The sequence below is a fragment of the Aphis gossypii genome, chromosome 3 (assembly GCF_020184175.1).
Source record: "Aphis gossypii isolate Hap1 chromosome 3, ASM2018417v2, whole genome shotgun sequence".
Lineage (NCBI taxonomy): Eukaryota > Metazoa > Arthropoda > Insecta > Hemiptera > Aphididae > Aphis > Aphis gossypii.
Genome location: NC_065532.1, coordinates 22,895,382 through 22,917,947, shown reverse-complemented (window position 1 = coordinate 22,917,947; position 22,566 = coordinate 22,895,382). Strand labels below are relative to the sequence as shown.

Below are 22,566 nucleotides of genomic sequence, written 5' to 3'. Positions count from 1 at the left end.
GGGAGAAAGAAGGATGAGGGTTCTGTGTTTTGCAATTTTTTTTTTTGTTTTTGGTTTATTGATTTCTTTATTAGTCCATTTATCTATTTACAAGATATAACTTTATTATTAAAATAAATATGCATGTTTTCACTATTTTTCTGGACTTATTTTAGGTAATATATATATATAGAGAAGAATTTATCAATTTTGTCTCTTGGTATTTGATAACTTTTGCAATCGAATAATATATTTTATACATTTCAAAGGAGCATATGTACCGACATGTTAACCGACAACTAGCTATTTCACGATTCATGTTGATTTTTCAAAAGCATTATTGTAATTTAAATAATAATACCTGTACACGCAGATAACGATGAATATATACAAGGAAAGTCAAACAATAAATAATTACGATTTCCTAGATAATGTGTATGACAGTTTGATTAATCACGCGGGCAGCATTGCCAGAGTTTTTTTACAGTATAATAATTGTGATTTTTTAGTAACATTGAATTTCGTATTACAGTTTAATATGCTTATGTATACCTTGGAAGTGTTGAAACCTCTCAGTAAAAATGTCCACGGGAGGAGGGTTGGTTTAAAATGTTATTATAAATATGTATAATGTTATAGTTATATTATGGGCGAAGAAACGCGTCGCCGTGACGTGACTTATTAGCGTAACACGCGTGCTGTGCTCCGTAGAAAACCATTCTGCACACGCGAACCGATTTTGAGTCGCAATCCTTTGAGTGTAGATCACGCAAATCTGCAGTTAAAATACTATCGTGCACTTATATCGTATAATACAATTATAATGAAGAAGTGACTTGTAACGTCTCACGGGACGGACAGAGACGGTATCACGGAAGTATTCTCCCGGGCGTAATAAATTATTATTCAATTGGTTTAGACGTTTAGTCAAAATAATTTCGATGAAAAATGTTTTTATGAGTGTCGTTATAAAACGTTATCAGACTTCAAAAGTCGTCTTATTTTAAACGTACAATATTATATTATTTATAACAATGTATTACGTCTCATTTCTTCGTATCTTAACGAAAGGGCCGCAATAGCGTTAAACATACTATTATAATAACCCTTTTCTCATACCCCGAGGGTTAGGTTGCAACTTACACGTCGTTCTCATTACCAGCTACATAGGTATATACCATTATATTTCTTTTGATATGCTCTGCCGGTGATGCCTCCACTGTTTCCTATCCACAGCAAAAATCTATTTTCACGTCAATAATGTATAAACAAAATTATAATAAGTATATGCTGCGCAGCTACAAGGTATAGAGGTCTAAATCTGACTGTTACGTGTGTGTAATACGTATACATATAATATAATATTTTGATACAATACGAGAATCTCTCGTTAGCCCGTCGGCTCGTGTTAATTCATCTACTTTAAACACACACACACACACACAAACGACATCCGACGACGACGCGAGAGTAGGCGCCCGTCCTTGGCCCGAGAAACAGTTTTTCTCCAAAATGAAAATAACAAAAAGGCGTATACAACGACACCAACAACACAACTTAAGTATTTTATATTACGTGTATATTATTATAAATTATAATACGTATAGCTTTTGGAGTATACCCTTTTGTACCGCGCGTAGATTACAATAATAATGTGCAGCGATCGCGCGAGATGATTTGGCATGAGGTGTTTGCGGCTGGACGCCATGACCATTAATCATTATGCCGATAACCTGCTCAAAATACGAGCGGTTGAAACACATTCCTACGATGTAGTTACCACGCGTGGTATGTAAAATATACTTATATGCACCCATAATTTGAGCACAGAGTGATTCTATATTATATAACAACGAGACAAATTCATTGAAATTTTAATTTTTTTTTTTTTCATAAAACACTATATTTTTAAATACTTGAACGTTTCTATATAAATCATGTTTCAACACGAACGGATTCTTTTGATCGGTATATCTATTATTACAATATAGGTACTTAGAAATTCCAATAACAAACACTCGAAGGTATAAGCTTTGTCGATGAATCGTCTTGTGTATATTTATTTTTATATATATTCGGATCCGAACCATAGGAGTCTACGCTAAAACGTCGTGGTATACGTTGGTATATACCAGCGACACGGTGTGCGTGATGATTCGCATAAGTGCGTCGGCAAACAGCTTTTCGCACGCTGGTTAGGATGCGTGTAAACACGATGAGGCGAAATGAAAATCCGGGTGCCGCCGAAACAGACAAATGGGTCGGCACGTCCGTCGAATCTGGTTAGTAATAATCATCTGCAGCGCATGTGTTGCAAGTATGTATAGGTACTTTTATGTATCATTATCGTTATTACCGTTTTCGTTATCGTCATTATTTACGGTGCGGTTCACGTGTGTAGATATAGTACGCGCGAACATAGATTTTCGTAATGCGCGTGTACAGCGTGCATTCGGTTATTACCGGCGCTGTTATACGGTTATAAGGTATTCTAATAGGTACTGGTTTGCGTATTTTTCTATTGCTGGTCAGTAAATAATATATAAACATCGCGGTCGTTATAATATAATACGACGGCATATATATATATGCATTCCGGAGGTGTATAATTGAATCTGGCGGGTGCAAAATTTCGCAGACCCACAAATAATTCAATATGGAATGGAGACACGATACGCGGTTTAGCAAGTAAAATAAAAATATCTAATTGAAATAGACGTGAACTCGTCGTGAGAGACTTATATAGACGCTCACGTCGCTCGTATTACCTATTATACCTATATTATTATTATTAGTATGATGTACAAATAAATAATTTAAATTCGCAAATGTTTACCTATTCTGTATTTGGGCGCGAGACCGGTCCACGGCTGTGCGTGTATGTATACGTATATGTGCGGATTTCGAAAATTGCAAACAATATAATTACGCGAGTACCTATATAATATGAGCAGAAAGCGCGCGCACGAATCCGAACCGATAATAGAAAATAAAACGCCCCGCCACCGTCGATGACCGCCACCTCCTCCACCACCACCTCCGGATTCGCAATAGATAATCTCATTCGGTCAGCTCGATCGAATATTTTTCACCGGTACATATACGAACGCAGCATATATACATAATATTTCCGAGCCGTATACATTTCGCACAGTCGTCATTGTCGTACAGGTAGTACACACACACAGATATATTTGTTATATTATATTATATATATATGATACATGGCTGGCAGTAGGTGTCGTCGACCGACGTCCGTCGCGTCTATTTCACGTGCGGGATCAAGGAATTACATATTATTATCGACATAATATTATTAAATAATAATTATAAATACCGTCTTCCGCGATAGTGTTTTTGTGTAAGTGTGTGTGAGAGAGAGAGAGTAAACGTGTCTAATTGACTGTCGTCGACGTCATTCGAACGAGTGATTTTACGACACAACCCGCACGTCTATATACGAGGTAAATTAAATGCATGTATAATAATTAATAATATGTTTTTTTCTTTTTTTTTTGATTTACTCGCAAAGAGAACGTTTTTCCGTCAATTTTTATGATAAAAATAAGTTATGTACCTCGAATCTATGTAGTCTGATATAAGGTATACCATCAAATATTGATTCAATATAGTTTAATAAAATATATACACGATCATATCTTAAAAGTTACTCAAAGTTTAAACGATTCTATCGCTATAGAAAACGCAACAACGACGATATTTGCGGGTAACGTCTATATCGCACTGCTCCACACTTCTTGGCTAAACTTTAGAAACTTAACTATAAATAATAAATTATTTTGGTTTAAACTTCAATATTTATACACCGGAATTTTCGGAATACCGTTTAAAAAAAACATACCTCGCAGTTACAACTAAAAAGTTCTTCAATTGATTTAAAATATAAATTGACAGAGAGTAAATATTTTTACCATTTACACGTTCGTCCGATCGCGTGTCGAACTATGCACAAACTGCGAATGGGCAAACGTATTCAATTACACTAGTTAGACAGGACATAACGAAGTTCGTAATCGTTCGACATAAACGTTCAAATTTATTCGGTCGAGACACGTTGATTGCAGTGAATAATGATCACTGCATACATCGACAGCGTTTTATAATGTTATATACTTAACACTTATGTACACGTCTAGTATTATTATAGCCATGGTAATCATCGTCTGTTATTTAATAATATAACTCGTGACTCGTGTGAGTGTGCTGTTAAGTTTTAACTTTAGTTTATAAGCTAGATATTTATTAATAAAACATAGAAAATTAAGAAATTAATTATCAAAATGCGTATTTTAAACTCCTATTTCCGTCAGATTCGTTTTGTTGTAATTTTCACTTGTATTTCTTATGTATATATAACTTGTTTAAAACGTGAATTGTTTGAATTTTCATTAAAAGTTTTTGTTTTATTCTAAAACTTATTATCCCAGTGCGGAATGACCCTTCATTTCAATTATTTATCTCTGGGTCACGAGACGTATTTAAACCGGGTCCGTAAAATGTATACATCAATTTAAACTTTTCCACTTACACCTAAAATAACACGTTAAATCCTTATGATGATTACGATCTTTTTAATAGGAAAAGATTTTAAGCCGCACAAAAGAAAAAAAAAGTAAAGTAACAAATGCTGTACACTACACAATGTCAGCTGGGAAAATACGACTATATTGAAAAATACCGTATGAACAAAATATCATTATTATTGTCATCTATGTATAAGAACGACTTCAAAATACGAGTGTTTATGTTCTAAGTAGTTACAAAATATTACGGTAGTTGGTAGGCAGAAAAAGAAATGTATATATACACTCCGAGCTTTTGACATATAACAAAACATTGTAACAAAGCATTAGTTTATTTACACATTATTTTATTTGCGAAATTTTGTTTTCTATACAATAATTAATATTAATTTCTCTGATAACCTAAAAAGTAATTTTTATTAACGTTCTACTTTTACCTAATATTATTTCATAGACATCACCACCCGATCATAATAATTTAGTGATAACCGCGTGTGTGAATCACTTTTATTTAATATTTTTTCCCCGCATAATATTAGTAATATGTAGAAAATGAAAATGTTTGGGGCAGTTTTTATGCAGCGATGGCAGAGTCAATATACATTATTCATTCATCGCGTGATATATCTTCAAATTGAATTAATACGTATATACGACGATGTATTTGAATCACGTACGAAACGGAATAACTTATTCTCTCGTTGAGCTCGACGGCTTATACATTAGACTCCGGATAGTGTCATATAAGACACACTTCAAATACCGCGGGCGGATATAACCTAATAATCATAAAATTACGTGTTTCTATGCAAATCAGCTATGATAATGCGTATTCTGTAGGTATAATAAGTAGAAGTATTGCAACTGCCGTTACCGATGTGATCGATGATGATTGACATTAAAATGTAATTATTATTTGTTATACGGTCTACTCTAATGATAATAATGCACTTCACTGCAATAATGTTATACTATATATATAATATAGGTAGGTAGTTCATTTCTTTATGCATATAGGTATACAAATTAAGTAGGCGAGACTAACAAAAATGCAAAAAAAAATTATAGTTAAATAAGGGACACCCCATTCTATATCGCTGTAGGGGGCTCAAAAAAAAATGCAACACAATATATAATTATACATAATATAGGTATACTTCCTTATTTTATGTATTATACAATATTATTATTACGTTTTGTCTACGATATTTTCTTAAGGAATTTTTTCAGTTTTGTTTAGTACAATAATGAATAATTATTTAAACTCCATGGCTAAAAAAAGTCATGTATCTTCGCCTGTCAGCTATTACATAACAATATATTTTTTTTCTTTAGAAGATTGAGCTAATTTGATTTTAAAATGTTATATGATCATCTTACAACTTTTCGTTAAATAAAACAATTTATTTTCCGTAGACTAAGCTGTTTAGGATTTATTCTACTATAATAAATATAATATTCTCTCCCTTCCTCATCAATACAAATAAGGGCGTGTATCGTATATGTTTTTATAAAATATTGTGCCTACGATCTACGTATAATAATATTCAATATTACAAAATATGTAAGCCCATGCAAAAACAAGATATCGATCTATTGCAAAAACTGTAATCGAGAAATAAAATACGTATTTAGAAAACATCCGTACTATACCATTATATTGAAACTAAACGTTTATAAACAGACGATGTGTTACTTGTCTTGTGGTTAGACTTCCGTTTCAGTCGTCCTGGACACATAATATATACATATATATATATATACACGAGTACGTCATCTGCATCATCGTTATTTTATTATTTTATTTATGGTATTTCATATCTTTTGATCTACAATAATGGTAATACGTTAACGTCCTTAAACGAGCACAAGTATATAATAATAATATTATAGTGTTACCGTCGCGCCCCGAACGTCGGCAGCGGCGGCAATGCACGTAATATATGGCACGAACCCAAACCGATGAACTGGCGATGCGTACCTGTACATACGTATAATAGTCATTTTCGAATACCACCACGGCGAATCGATATAAAAATAATATTAAATATATTCCCCGCAAGCTCGTAAAAATGCCTCATTATTGTCCACTAACCCGTCCTCCCAAAATGATATTCCAAAAAAATCATTTTAAATATTTATATAATCAAATACCATTTTCCTCTAAAACTAACATACTGTTTTCACTGCTTATTTTTCTAAAAATAAGGAAGATACTTTCCATTTTTCCCCACACATTTTTTTGAATTAAAATCATATTCATTTTATATTATTAAAATTATTTTATTTAATAAAATGTTTATAACATTATATCCATTGCATTTCATATTATTATTATATTTTGCTTTTATAGTTATATTTAAGCAGTTAATTACATATTTTAACATTTCATCAGCCATGCAAATGTGAGATGTTACGGAATACGACTTAGCATTTAGAAATGATATTATTAAGTACGCGTTAACGAACGACACGAACGAACGCAATTTTTATTAAAAACGTGTCAACTTCGAAGCACATTCGATTACATAACGGCATGGCAGATCTGAAGTCCTAGAGGCTATGACAGCATATACATTTGTACCAAACGTATTATTATTACGCTGGTTTTCGTGCTTAGATTAACGAATCATATTTTTATATTTAATGGTTTTATGACCTACTCCAGAGCAATTTCGGTATAATATATACAAATATTATAGAATCCACAGTTTGATAAGTGATGACAGTTGCTGTAGGTAGCAGTTAATTAATTTACAACACATAATTATTTGTAGTTTTATTAGCAATTAGGCACTTTAAAAAAACTTAAAATTTTTATTCACATTTTTATGTTGTATAATAATTGAAAGATCGGCCAGTAAATAGGTATCATTCTACAGTAAACATTTTATGATTCACATTAAGACGCTATAGCTGTTTTAATGCTGTTCTTAAAGTTAGATACAAGCATTCAATGCGAAAACCTAATTAATTTAATATTAATTTTAATCACAACTAGAATTGACCGACATTTTAATTTGCAATTAAAGTATAATATATAAATACTGAATCAAAACAAATGATTACTATAAAGCATAAATAACAAATAGGTATGTAATAAAACTAAAGTGTTTCTTTTACAGTTGTGATTGTTTTAAAAACGATTATAAACAAATACAAAATATATAAAATATAAATATATTTATATATTTGGATGGTTAAATGATTTATGTGTACTCGTATTTTAAAAATCATACAATTCATCATTTTAATATCATGAATCACTGATGTCTGATGCAATTTAAAATAAACATAATCATTTACAGAAACTTTTTAAAAATAACGAACCTATAAATACCAATAATGAAAAAACGTTTTTCTTTAAAATAATTAGAAGGTAGTAGTAGATATCATACCAAAATAAGTTTGAAAAATGAGTTAAAAAATATTTTATTGGATATTTCACCAGAAATATAAAACTTCATATTTTATTTTAATCAGTAAAATACAATAAACGGAATTTTAAATCTGCTAAACTTCGAAAAGTAAAAAAATACGAGGTAATACTATATAATATACGTCAATATTTAACCTTTTAAATGCATTATAATATTTCCTCGTATTTGTAAGTCAAAAGACCCGTCACGTTTTTCCGGCTATAATGATTATTATAATTACAATCATTTTATTTTTGTATAATGTATGTAGAAACAAATTGTTAAAATTATATAACTGTTGAATTCTACGGTATTTTATTAGTTATACTTTTGTATGCGTCATGTAATCAGTAATATTTTTAGTTTGCTTTTAACTCAGAGTACAGACATGCACAAACCATACATAATAGTAGAACCGTTTCTGATTTTTAAGTATTCAGTTTTCCACTATCGAGTAAATTATACTTGGAATTTACCAACATATAATTGATTTACGCAACATTCGATGTACATATATTATGCGCCATAACTGTAAACATACACTCGTAGAACTTAAAGCTGTCGAAAACATATCATTTACACGCTATTGCAGTACCTATGCTCTATACCCAAGTGTGCACCTGTTGAGTTGAGCACATCGTGAGACAAGGGTAATACCCTAACGTGTATAACTATCACTGTATAACTATATAATAATATGCAAACAAGTCGTCACGTTGTATACGCCGAATACCTATTGCAATATATTCTAAAACATTATATTATATTGCAAATTTGTGACATAAGATATTTAGGTAAATATATAAGTTTCCGTGGTGAATTCTCTTCAAAAAAAAAAAAAAAAAATTGTACTTATTATTAGAAACCGTGTTTTATATTTTATATATTATAGTCTATCGGTTTAAAATAATCGAATAAAATATTTTATGCGCATAATGAAAACCACGAACTTAATTTACGAATTTCATCCACGACATCACCCGCGCCTATTGAAATCGTTTAAAAATAAAACAGCGAGCCATTTATCGTCCATCGTGGTGAGCATATATATATATACAGCATAATCGCAAAAGGCTTCATGGTAATATATATCAAACGAACGCTATCGAGTCTTGAGAAAATAATAGTATGTGTCTGTGCACGTATTATTATACGCCATTAGGCGAGGACAAGTTCTCTGGCGATTGTCCAAGTTATCAATTAACCCGATCTCCGGGTAATATATGCTCTATTAGGCCAACATACTCTCCCCCGTTTCGTGCAGAGATCCATCTGCAATCGGCTGTATCGCGCACGTGAAGAGAAGAAAAAACAATTGGAAAACGTTTTGCGTGCGTAAATACAGCTGGGATTTAACGCGCCAAATATATAATATATAACGTCAACGATAAAAAAAAACAAATATTCGTGTAAAATCTCTACCTGCATAACGAACAGAAAATAAAAAACTTTTCGTTTATTCAAATTTGATGCGGAGAACGACACATCATACAAATAACCATTTTGAATAAATCAGTACAATACCGCTCGGTATTAATGTCGTATTTATTTTACGTAGTGATACGCCAAGCATGTTCACTTTTCACTTCCTTTTTATATTCTTCGATAACGCTATTATTATGATTTGGGAATTTTCAAATATACTTTAAGAGATAAAGACCATATTTATAAATTATTGAGATATTGTATACTATTTAAGTAGTGTTAACGTATCAAAATTAAAGTTCAGATAAGCAGGTATTGAGCTGCTAGGCTTTGTATACTAAGGATGATTGGTCCATAATAGTAAGCTTATAAAAAAAGGGTGCTACATCAAAACGACTGGAAAACTACTTGTTTAAATTTTTAATTATGTATAACAATATTATATAAAAACAAAAATTACTCATTAAATACTTAACTGTAAAAAGAGAGATTTTCATTTCAAAAACAGAAATTTATAACACCATGGGATATTCCTTAAGTACACAAAATCTCAATAATTTTACAATTTGGTTTTTAATTATATTTAAAAATTGCAAAAATCGGTATTTAAATAAATTCATTGTTTAGAAAAAAAAAATGGTTATTAACATTCTTGATAAATTACTCTCTCTCTCTCTAGTCTCTTTATATATGTATATTATTTGCTTAGCAAAAAAGGTACCAATACGTCGTTAATCGTTGTCGGCAGTAGTCGTTGCCATACCCAACTGCCTAAACTCAAACAATTTGGGCCGGCACAAATTCACGCTAAGCACTATGATTAGTACATAATAATAGTATAAATATTTAAGGTACATCAATTGTGGTACTCCGTGTGAGATTAACATTACACAGGACATATATGTATTACTGCTGATTAATTATCATTGAATATTAAATAATATTATAGGGGAGTGACTTTTTTTTTAAACATTGACTTAAAAAATTATCGTTTAAAAACACGTTGACCTAATGATAAAAATGATCAACAGGTATATTACAGTAAGCGCCTTATAATCTGCCGTAACGGTAACATTAGTAAATATCTACACGTACGTATACATACAATACATCAAGTTGTACCCATAAAATATAATATTATAAGTTATAACGCGACTGCACTTGTTCTCGCAGTAGAGAGTTGAATAAAATTCTTTCCTGAACAGTTTAACAAATTATTGTTGCCGCATGCGTATTAAAAAAACATTTGGTATATAAAATAAATTACTTGCACCCCGCGCCTAACGATTACGGCTAACCACATAGGCATCGACCTTATCCGAATAAAGCAATTTGCACAAACATAATATCAAAAAGCGTTCACGCGCACGTAATTATTGCAACAGGTTAATATTCCACTTTATATTTTATTATGAATATTGCCGCAAAGAGAGTATTTTAATATAATGCTGAACTGTGCACATCGAATTTATTGAATCCTACTGTACGATTCTTTCGATTAATAATTATCTGCATATCGGCATGTGATAGTATAATATATAGTTCGTTATATTTATATGATTAAAAGGCGTATACGTTTTTAATCGCCACGAAAGTATAACGATTATTATAGCTATCTTATATCGTCAATTAACAAAACATTATTATAAAAGACTGTATAATTTATACTGAGTATTCAATTTAAGTTTAAAACGCACCATAAGTGACGCTATTTTAAAATCAAATTTTTTTACTGCACGCATTAAATAATTTATCATTAAAACGTTACAATTTCTATAAATTAACATAGTTAATTAAATTCAAAAACTGTGCAGTGAAGTGTCAATAAGAATGAGCGTAAAAATAAATTTTGATTTTTATCTACTGTTAAATTAAAAAATGTCTAAAAAAGTGAATGCTCACTGTATTACGTCGACTAAAGAAACATACAAATATATATACGCGCTATTAAATCGTGATACTTGGGGACGACAAATACTGTATAATAATTAACTGTGTGATTTTTAAGATGTAATCGTTTTTATCTTTAAATTCGGAAGGTTCTGCCGTGAAAAAAATTGATCGAAATCTATTTAATCTTCAATTCATTTTACGACAAATAATGTATCAGGTACGCGTGGCATATTTAATGTAAGCGATATTTGGAAAAATACATAAAAGAGGCGGCTACGGGAAATAAAAATAATGTAATATATAGATTATAGGTGTATTATACACAATAAACATGTATATGTTATTTGTACAAAGTTAAAGTTGATATTGATAAATGTTTCCGATACAAAAATAAAAACTATCATAAAATATAATATTATGTACATTCCTCGATAAAAATAAACATTCAAAATTATGGTGATATCGCCACATAGTTCATAGATTTATGTTACTTCCATCTATTTATTAAATGTATACCTACTAACGTATGTCAGTAACAATTATTTTTAACTATCACATTATTGATTTCAGATTCTAAAAGCTGCAGAAATAAACAATATTTAAGGATCGAAGCATTACAAAAAAGGTAAGTTTTTTGTTATTGTATTTCTAATAAGTAGCAAGAAGTAGTATTTGTTTTATTAAATAGATAACATGAATAACTATTATAACGAGATAAATAGTAAAATCATATTGTAAATAAAATATATATTATGTATAATTTTGATTAACCATTCAATTAAGCTCTCATAAAACGAGAAAGATGATTAAAACATTTAAACAGATAAGAATGATAATATTAAAAAACGTATTGCCCTTGCTAGTTTCATATTTTACTCCCGTTATACGTGAGTAAAATGTCTTAAGAATGGAATGTTCAAAACACTTGAAAAAGATTGCCTTTAAAAATAAAATATCATTATTAAATATTATTTCGGGGGTGTTACCACAATTTTCTTATACGTTTATATAATTTAACGTTTCGTTTATACGTATGCGAGTTATATTCGTTGTATAACGAAATTATATAATATCACAACATCGATTAAAAATCACAGTGTCTCGCCTTCATCTGTGATCATTATATTTATGTTGTATAACATGCACAATGTAAATAATTACTAGCAATATAAGTTTGAAGTCCTCAAAACTAATAAATAAATAATAATAGAATTTATGTAAAACACTTCATGCAATTAAGTTGCGATAACTCAAACATTGTTATAACTCAAAAACCTTTATAAGTTTAAAATTAGTCTTATCCTTTGAAGTTCTTATAAGTTATATTTGAAGTATTTAACTCCAAAACTATAGAAGTAGAATTTATTTTTATTTCTCTCGAGATTCGAGTTATTGAGACACAACTGTATGTTTAAAGTGATTTACCGAGCATACTCCTTTAAAAAAAAAAAAACAGAAATTTGTATTTCTACAAACGCTCCTTAATACGTTAACCACCATATAGGATTGTCGACGGCTATACAATAGATTTTTGTTATACGCCAGGCATATTGTTTAGTATCATTCCAAATTTTTGTATACTATATATTTGAAAAAAATTGTAATAATTCCAGCTATGCTACAGCGTTTTTTTAATGCATTATTTTAGCGCCTCGCGCCGTGAAAAAGTGCTTATTCTACATTTTTGTAACATGCGAAAAAATATGCTTAAAACCACCATTGCACGCATTATTGTTACTATATGATAATTATTATTGTGATTATATTATTATACTCTATTCCTTTTGGCATTTCACACTATGAAAATGACCGAATGAAATCTGCTTTTCTGTGTAACAACGATTCGATTATTAACGTCAACAACGTTTTCTCGTTATATGGTGGTTATAAAACAATCATTTTTGCTTAAAGAAAACTTTTTGACGCATAGAAATTATGATGAAAAAATAATTCAAGTATAAATGTTATGTGTATGTATACATATATATTTTTAGTGTAAAAATGTTTTAAGAAAATGTACATTTTTGATTTTTTTTTAAGAGAGGGAGAAGGAGAGATCTTTAAATGATTATTGCGGCTCGCATTCACTAAAGTTTGCTTACACCATGATTATTAAATTTTTTTATTGTTATTATTCGTCCGTACAAAAAGCCGTTCCATAAATGATAATAATGACTATAGCGTTCGCGGTTTTTAGGATATATTATTATTTCTCTTTTTTCTTCTTTACGCGCATCTTCTTTATGTGATTTGACTGCCGCCCACAAATTTTATGTCAATAGTTTTTTTCCGTTTTTATTATTATTATTTTATTCGGGAACCATTGCTCTAGAGTCCGAGAAAATCTCGTCATCTCTTTTTTATTGGTAAAATTGGAAGGGTTCCTGGAAATAAACATAAACTCTCTTACATTTTCTGCACATGCTTTATACATGTATGTAATAATGCGTATAATATAATATAGTCTTAAGGGTAAACCAAAATGAAATTGGATATTAAAAACAGACAACTCGGAAATCCGATAGCAAATATTCAAGATCCGTAAAGGAATAACTTACAATATTCTTGGTTTCAAAAATAAATTATACGAATAATTATGTTTTCCAAAAACTATACCGTACGTATATATATATAGTATATTGTAATATTATATTCAGTCTGTCTTGTAGTTGTATGAAAAAACAAAAACATCATTATTTTAATGATAAACGAACTAAATGTTTAAGATTTAAGTATAGTAGATTATAGGTATTATAATATTATTTCGATTTAATGTCTATAAAGTTGACTTTTTCCGATTGAGTTCGAAAATTTTTAAATTGGTATTTAAGTGGTACACAAATATTTATTTTAAAATTATATAAATAATTAGCTGTTAAAGATATATTTTTTCAATGTATTGTTTGTATTATTTTCTAACTACTTTAATTTAGAAGTGAAACCAAACTATTTGTACTGTATTTCGGTTCTCTCTTCTCTATCCCCTGATTTTATTTTTAAATTGATAGTTATGCCATGGGTATTGAATTATGATTTAATTTCGTCCCCTTTCCATTGTAGGAGGTAGGACAATATTAATTCATTCACTCATTACGCAACTGCTTCTAAAATTAATAATTATACTTAAACTTACCTTATGTAATATCCTATTGTATCTACTAATGTAATAATATTACATTTAATAGTACTCATGTAACACGTATAGCAGAAAAGTTTACATTAAACAATTTCAAGATATTTGTATAATAATATTAGAGTACAATGTGTCAATCCAATGTGTTATTGTATGTCAAAAAATCAATAACACGACAGTGATGATATATCTAATTAATATTTTTTACAATATTCCAAAAAATATACATATACTGGAATATTAGTATATTTATTTCTAAACTATACGTCTAAACAAGGCGTTATTTTTTATCACAAAATATATTGAAGTGTAATTATATTTTAAGCATAATGCGACATTACCTTCGTTTAATCTAAATTAGAATGAATTCTATTCATGCAAGCGCGTTTTGATCTTTCACTAAGATGAGACGTAGTAATTTATGCGTTTGATTCAGGTTCTATAGATTTTGCCCAACTACATAAAATAATATTTTCGTCAATACCTGCAATAGCCTTACTATTCAGGCATTTAATCTCGATTTGCCATAATCTACGCGTATGTAGACTTCTGACCGCGAACAGTACAATTTATATACTGTTGTACTGGCACGCAGTAATCCCTTGGTTAAATCACTGTCTGTGACATAGATATATGTTCAAATTCTGCCTCCGATCATAGAAATTTATAATATTAGATACTGAGACTGTAGATTTGTATAAAGACTGTATCCCGCTGAGTAGCATCAGGGTATTTTCCTTTAAACATTATTACGAGTACATTATGTGCACGTACATAACATTCATAGTTCTATGATTATAATTGATAAAAATAATTAATAATTTAAAAACTGATAAAAATAAACCACTCAGAGTTGTAAGTAAATAAAAAAAAAAAAACAAATATTTTTTTTTATATGCATAGAAAACAGTTAATAGTAAAAATTAATATGGTCATCTAATAAAAGACAATAACTTGCAAAAATTTGACTAATAAAATATATACATGATGAAAATATACATAACTTAAGTTATTGACAAGGGGAAAAATAGCGGAACTCTCCTTATGTATATTATGATATTACGTGATGTGTGTCGGTAGAATGATTTATTTTTAAAATCAAAGTATACCACATAATGTGATTTTGTACAACGCGTACTTATAACATTTCCGTGCCCAATATTAAATATATATATTTACCGGAAATATCGGAATGATGATGATGTATTATATAATCTTAACGTAGGTATATATTATGACAAACACACTCGCAACCTACAATAAGAACACACATATTCACACAATTATGGTATAATATAATATTATATTAGACTATGTACACACATAAAGTTAAAATGCTCTTACGATGGCACAATGTTAATTTTAAAGCAATTATATTTCGGAGAAGCCGTCAATTCACGTCGCGCATATATGGTTGGGCGCTTTTCGCCGGGTAGCCGTCGTCGTTATTGCATTTTACTAACTTGGTCGACACGACACGAGTTCAAATCGAATTACTTACAACAATAAAAGCTGTAGAATAATATTCTAATAATAAGTGTTAACGTAGCCCGTATGGTGGCTGGATGAAGTGATTTTCGATTTATAATCCATGCGTCGAAAACAAATAAAAAGCCGAACGTGCTACTGTGGATAATTTAAGTGTACGCAGACAGGCACGTTTTAGACAGACTGTCAGAACTACTTGTAAAAAATATTTAATATAATATGTGTGTGTGTGTGTGTGTATGTGTGTTTTAAATTAATTTGTTTTCAAAATAGAGAAGTGATATTAGTTAGTGCACGGTATACAGTTTTAATGATTTAAAAACAAAATGCGAATGATTTCAACCGTCTAGTTCACAGTTTACACGTAAATAATACTATATTTAAAAAATATATATTTCTTATTAATTATTCTTCACCAAACTTTTATAAATACATAAGTCATTATATAATAATAATAATAATATTAATACGTTTTTTTATCGTTAATTGAAACCATTTAATTAACTCGAGTGCGAAATAAAGCTTAATAGTTATTATTTCCGAAAGTAACATACCTACTTTGCACAAAATATACATCAATATTGTATGAATCCCTACTAATCCTACTGTCTTTATAAGAGATTTATAAAGCGTACTTTCAATAAACCAGACGTGTGTTGTATAGTGATGATTATTACCGTATTACAAATTATTCGAATACAAGAATTGAACTCAAGTATAATTAGATGTAATACTGTGCTCGTAATAATTGCGATTATGTTTAACAAGTAAAAATTATAATATTATAACCATCATAGGAATTTTCATTTGTTAAAAATTGCATATTGTATATTTGTACTTCATTGTACTTTTAAAGAAAAGTAGATAAGTAGTAGGTACGCATAACAATATACATCTTGATCCATTGAATACGGTTCATTTATATCAATTCTGTATTATGATTTATAAATACCTAATAACATTTATTCAAATTATGTAAATTGTACGAATCACATCTCTAAAAATTCTAAGAGATTATCATATTTTATAACTATAAGCCGAAGTCTTTAAAATTGTATTACGTTTCCATAATGGTACGTATAAAAAATATCATAAAATAGTTTATACATTTTCCTGGTGAAAGCTGTTACTTTTGATTCGAGACAATGTGCTTTTGATTTTTTTTTATGTTCTTCTGTAATATCCCACAGTAAATCTTGATTGTGAATTATAATTTTAAAAAAAAATTTAGTACATAATATACTAGTACAACAATGAGACATTCAATTCTGTGTAAATTTTAATCGACACGTCTTAAAGTTTTAAAAACCAACATTTTTCGCAATAGGCTTTATTGGATATTATTATTTATAAGTTAAATATTCGACACTCGGTTTTTAATTTATCATATTCAATTTCAAAATACAAAACAATATAATATAGTAAATCATCAATTACTCCAAAAATTTATTCAGTTCAATAAAATTATATAGTGTTTAACCTTATTATTTGTAAAATATTTAGAGTTGGATCAAACAGTTGGAAGTTTCATATAGTATTTTTTTTAATTATTTTAAAAATGTCATCTAATCGGTTTAATACTTTTACTTATACTTATGGTATATATTACTTATAAAATAAAACTATGGTAAACCTTTTGGAAAAATTTAATTTTAATTTTAATAATATAATAAAAGTAATTTATGACATAAAAAATTTTCCATAACTTCGTTAAATTATTATTGTATAATAAGTGTCTATGTCATTTTTTTTTAAACTTCGACCATCCAACAATATAAGAATATTATTTAAAGGTTATAGAAACATTATAGTTTACCTACGTAAGATGTGACGTAGTAGATGATATACATTTAGTGAACAGATCACACACATATATAATATATATATATATATAATTTTATTGCTGGATTTTTCTTGGCTGTTAATTTTTCACCGTCGTAACTTTAAGGGTTTCCACTAAAAATTTAATAAACAATTTATTATTTTTCTCTTAGTGACTTTTATGAGTTGAGGACAATATAATATGTATTTTGTAGTTTTCTTTTGTACCCTCTGACTTTAATAACTCGTATACGTTGTTCGTTTTACATTTTAATTTTTACATGTAAAACTATTCCAGAAAATTATAGAGTTAACTATTACAAATTAAAATAATACCCAATTAAAAAAAAAAAAAATAAATACATTTTACGATTTAATTATACGAATATATAATTATATACATGATATATTTTAAATCTAAGCCGGCAGTATAAATTACATGTTTAAATTAATTCACGTATTATAAATAATAAAAATATTATAATATAATATAATTATTATATTATTATTTTATATATTATAATATATTAATATATATTATTATATTATTATTATTATTATTATTATTATTATTATTATTATTATTATATAATTATTGTTAATATTATATTATAATTATAAATAAATATTTTTTTAATTATTTTATTTTAGTATGCAAATATTACATTTAATCAAATATTTTATGTACCATATAAATTATACATTATATAAAATAAAATGTTGAATGAAATACGCATTAATTTAATTTAGAGATGCAGTCTGTAGTGACTTGCTACGTGATTATTGAGTAGTAAAATACGGCTTAAATACATTTTATTTATTGTGCTTAAAACGCGTGATGTATATAATATATATTTATTTATTTATCTATGAATTAAATGGGTTCATTTAAATTAAAATAATATACACACATAATATGATCTAATATAGATAATCAAGATTTACAATTTTTCCGTAAAGCTAGAACATCAACTATACCATCTTAAATCTGAACGATATAGTTATTGTATATTATTGTGCATGTACATTCGTGTAAGTTTGCACTCGAAGAGCGTGTATTTTTAATTTGACAGATTTATCATTTTAGCACCGCATCAGAATATTTGACAGCTGTTATTAACCGTTGCTTTTAAAATTGAGTGAACTTTATGGTATTATGATTTTTTCCAATAAAAAGCGAAACTATTTTATTAAAAAATGGATAAATGACGAATATTTTGATTTAGTTTATAATAATACAGCGTAATTTTAGGTTTATGCATGATGCACACCGTATAATACGTACAATGAAAACTTCAACTTTTCATATTTTGTGCAATTCTTCGGAAATTCTTTAACAAAAATATTTAGGTAATTTGGTAAAAACTTTTAACACTTAAAAGAGAAGTTTTGAGGAAAAAATTTGAATAATAATATTTTATAATGTATGACGTTCGAAGTTTACCGCTATAGTCGATTACGTATCCAATGTACCACCCCCAGTATTTTTTTGGTAGATGTGTCATATTATGTATACAAAAGATAATGCGAAATTAAGTACTATCGTTGTACCCACGTATCATTATACTTGAATTTCATTGGTTAAATAGTTGTATGGGTGTATTATGCCAACAAATATTTGTATGCATACCATTACACTTTTGAAATCTTAACGTACAATGTTATAATAAAATAATCATTCGTAAAAATATTTTAAATATAATTTAACGTAAAACAATCTGAATATAAGTAAAAATGTAACAAATGTTTATGGAAAGAATTTATTTGATTGTACAATGTGTCAAGTGCCTCGCTTCACAAAAATTTGAACAACGCGTTTACCATTTTGAGATGTAACTGACGAAAACAAAATAACATTAAGTAGTCTACCTATGTACTATGCTCACAAACACTACACCCGAGTATACCATATTAAACAGAAAATGCATTTACCTACTATTCTCTTAAAAGAGAATTTCTAGTTGTGGTAATGTGGTATAAAGTTATTAGTTACCTACACAGAAATGTAAGACGCATTATAGCAAACTTTCTGAAAATTAAATGAAGCTATACCAATAGATTTTAATATAAATGTACTTATACAATGTTTAATGACTATGAAAAAACACAATTTAATACAAATTTCTATTTTTTTAAAAAGTGCCTACCATAATATTATATTATAATCAAACATTAAATTTCAATATTTTTTATTATTTTATTTAAATTATGTGCTCGAATTCATATTCATATTATTATTACATCTCATATTATATTCAAAATATTTTGTAAAAAAAAACTTCGTTGTCAATAATATCATATAACGTGTCAAATGCTCTTCATTCACCTATGATATATATAGGTATCTAGTATCTACCGCTTTCGTTCTGAAGTTATTGGGTTTATACATTCAGCATTACCATTTGGCATTTACCGGTCTCGATGTAATAACATTTATTATATTATATTGTACCATTCCAATTATATTTCTATAGCCACTTGTCTACTTATTGCATAGACATTATTATACTCGACCATTCATCCCGTCAGTGAGCAACAAAATTAAACTGTGCAATCTGAATACCTAAACCCGTCGCGAACAGATTATTGTTACGATTTAATTAGCTCGACGTCCGTATCATACCTCCTATCAAGTCTTATAATATATTATTATATTTATTTGTAACGTAAACAATATAATAAAATAATACTATTGTAACAAAAACTGCGCGACGGTAGAAGTCTTCGCGCCCTATTAAATATATATATATATAATTACTGTAGTCAGATCTAAATTTATTTGTACACTTAAAGATTAAATATATTACCTACATCGTACTTAGGTTCTACAGGTACTTATACTATAGTTGTTCGACTGCACGATATAGTGAATTAGTACAATGATAATAAATATAAGTCATAATGTGACCACGACCACCTAAGACTGTGCGACGAACGGAGGCGCGCGCGGGACCGTAAATCATCGCGGAGAGAGAAAAAAATTCATAAAATTTATACCGCTACCGCTGCGCTTTCGCGACCCGAACGATAATCGCGCCGTGTAAAATATAATATAATACGACGAGCAATATCGAGATACGGCGCGCGGTCGAAACGATATACACCTGTTGTAATTTATAATAATATTATTATACGCGTTGTATTATTATTATGATATCTGATCGAATAGTTGTTTTATGTTTTTTTTTTTTCAAATACAAGGTAACCCCGCGTGAATAACGCATAAGAATAATAATATATACGTTCGGACTAATTGATTTCGGGGCCATCTACCGCGCTCAGTCGAAAATATGTTCGACACGATTCTCCGACGTTGTTATTAATACTCGCAATATCGTAATAGATTATTGGGCGCAGTATTTGTTTTACGCGTGAAAACGGACGACCGCCCGCCGACGATTATTTATTGTACACAAAACCACGCGTTACGTTCTGCAGCCGCGGCATACCTACGCCGCCGCCGCCGCCGCCGACGTTTGTACATTATGACGTGTGCGCAATAATATTATAATATATATAATATGTATTGTACATGATATTAATACATAGATGCCTGACCCGACACACCTACACCTACCTACTTACCAATTGTATCTATATATCCACGTACTTACTTACCGTGTTTCACCATCAAATAATTTTATGGGCGGTGATAAACTCTCCCGGGTCAACATAATATTGTGTTTACCCGAACAAAATAATATGTAAGCTCTACCGAATCTCCATAAGCCGTATTGCTACACTGATACTGTGATCATATTTATTATTGTTTGTATGTTCATAATATTATTATACAAAAATTAAATTTACATATATTTTATTTCGTTCAAAAAAGGATATTTTTTTTATTATTTTATTTAAATTATGTGCTCGAATTCATATTCATATTATTATTACATCTCATATTATATTCAAAATATTTTGTAAAAAAAAACTTCGTTGTCAATAATATCATATAACGTGTCAAATGCTCTTCATTCACCTATGATATATATAGGTATCTAGTATCTACCGCTTTCGTTCTGAAGTTATTGGGTTTATACATTCAGCATTACCATTTGGCATTTACCGGTCTCGATGTAATAACATTTATTATATTATATTGTACCATTCCAATTATATTTCTATAGCCACTTGTCTACTTATTGCATAGACATTATTATACTCGACCATTCATCCCGTCAGTGAGCAACAAAATTAAACTGTGCAATCTGAATACCTAAACCCGTCGCGAACAGATTATTGTTACGATTTAATTAGCTCGACGTCCGTATCATACCTCCTATCAAGTCTTATAATATATTATTATATTTATTTGTAACGTAAACAATATAATAAAATAATACTATTGTAACAAAAACTGCGCGACGGTAGAAGTCTTCGCGCCCTATTAAATATATATATATATAATTACTGTAGTCAGATCTAAATTTATTTGTACACTTAAAGATTAAATATATTACCTACATCGTACTTAGGTTCTACAGGTACTTATACTATAGTTGTTCGACTGCACGATATAGTGAATTAGTACAATGATAATAAATATAAGTCATAATGTGACCACGACCACCTAAGACTGTGCGACGAACGGAGGCGCGCGCGGGACCGTAAATCATCGCGGAGAGAGAAAAAAATTCATAAAATTTATACCGCTACCGCTGCGCTTTCGCGACCCGAACGATAATCGCGCCGTGTAAAATATAATATAATACGACGAGCAATATCGAGATACGGCGCGCGGTCGAAACGATATACACCTGTTGTAATTTATAATAATATTATTATACGCGTTGTATTATTATTATGATATCTGATCGAATAGTTGTTTTATGTTTTTTTTTTTTCAAATACAAGGTAACCC

The 22,566-nt window shown here is 29.2% G+C and overlaps 1 protein-coding gene across 9 annotated transcripts in view; it reads left to right on the top strand.

The window, feature by feature from the left end:
- LOC114132314 (cardioacceleratory peptide receptor) overlaps window positions 1-22,566 on the top strand; it is a 202,331-nt gene that overhangs the window by 131,008 nt on the left and 48,757 nt on the right. For 8 of the 9 annotated variants that reach the window (XM_050204068.1, XM_027997733.2, XM_050204067.1 and 5 more), the window contains one exon: window positions 11,831-11,885. The gene's annotated coding sequence lies outside the window, so the exon portion shown is untranslated. Of the gene's footprint in view, window positions 1-3,196; window positions 3,444-11,830; window positions 11,886-22,566 lie in introns of those variants that run through there. The other variant, XM_027997735.2, reaches the window with a different exon arrangement.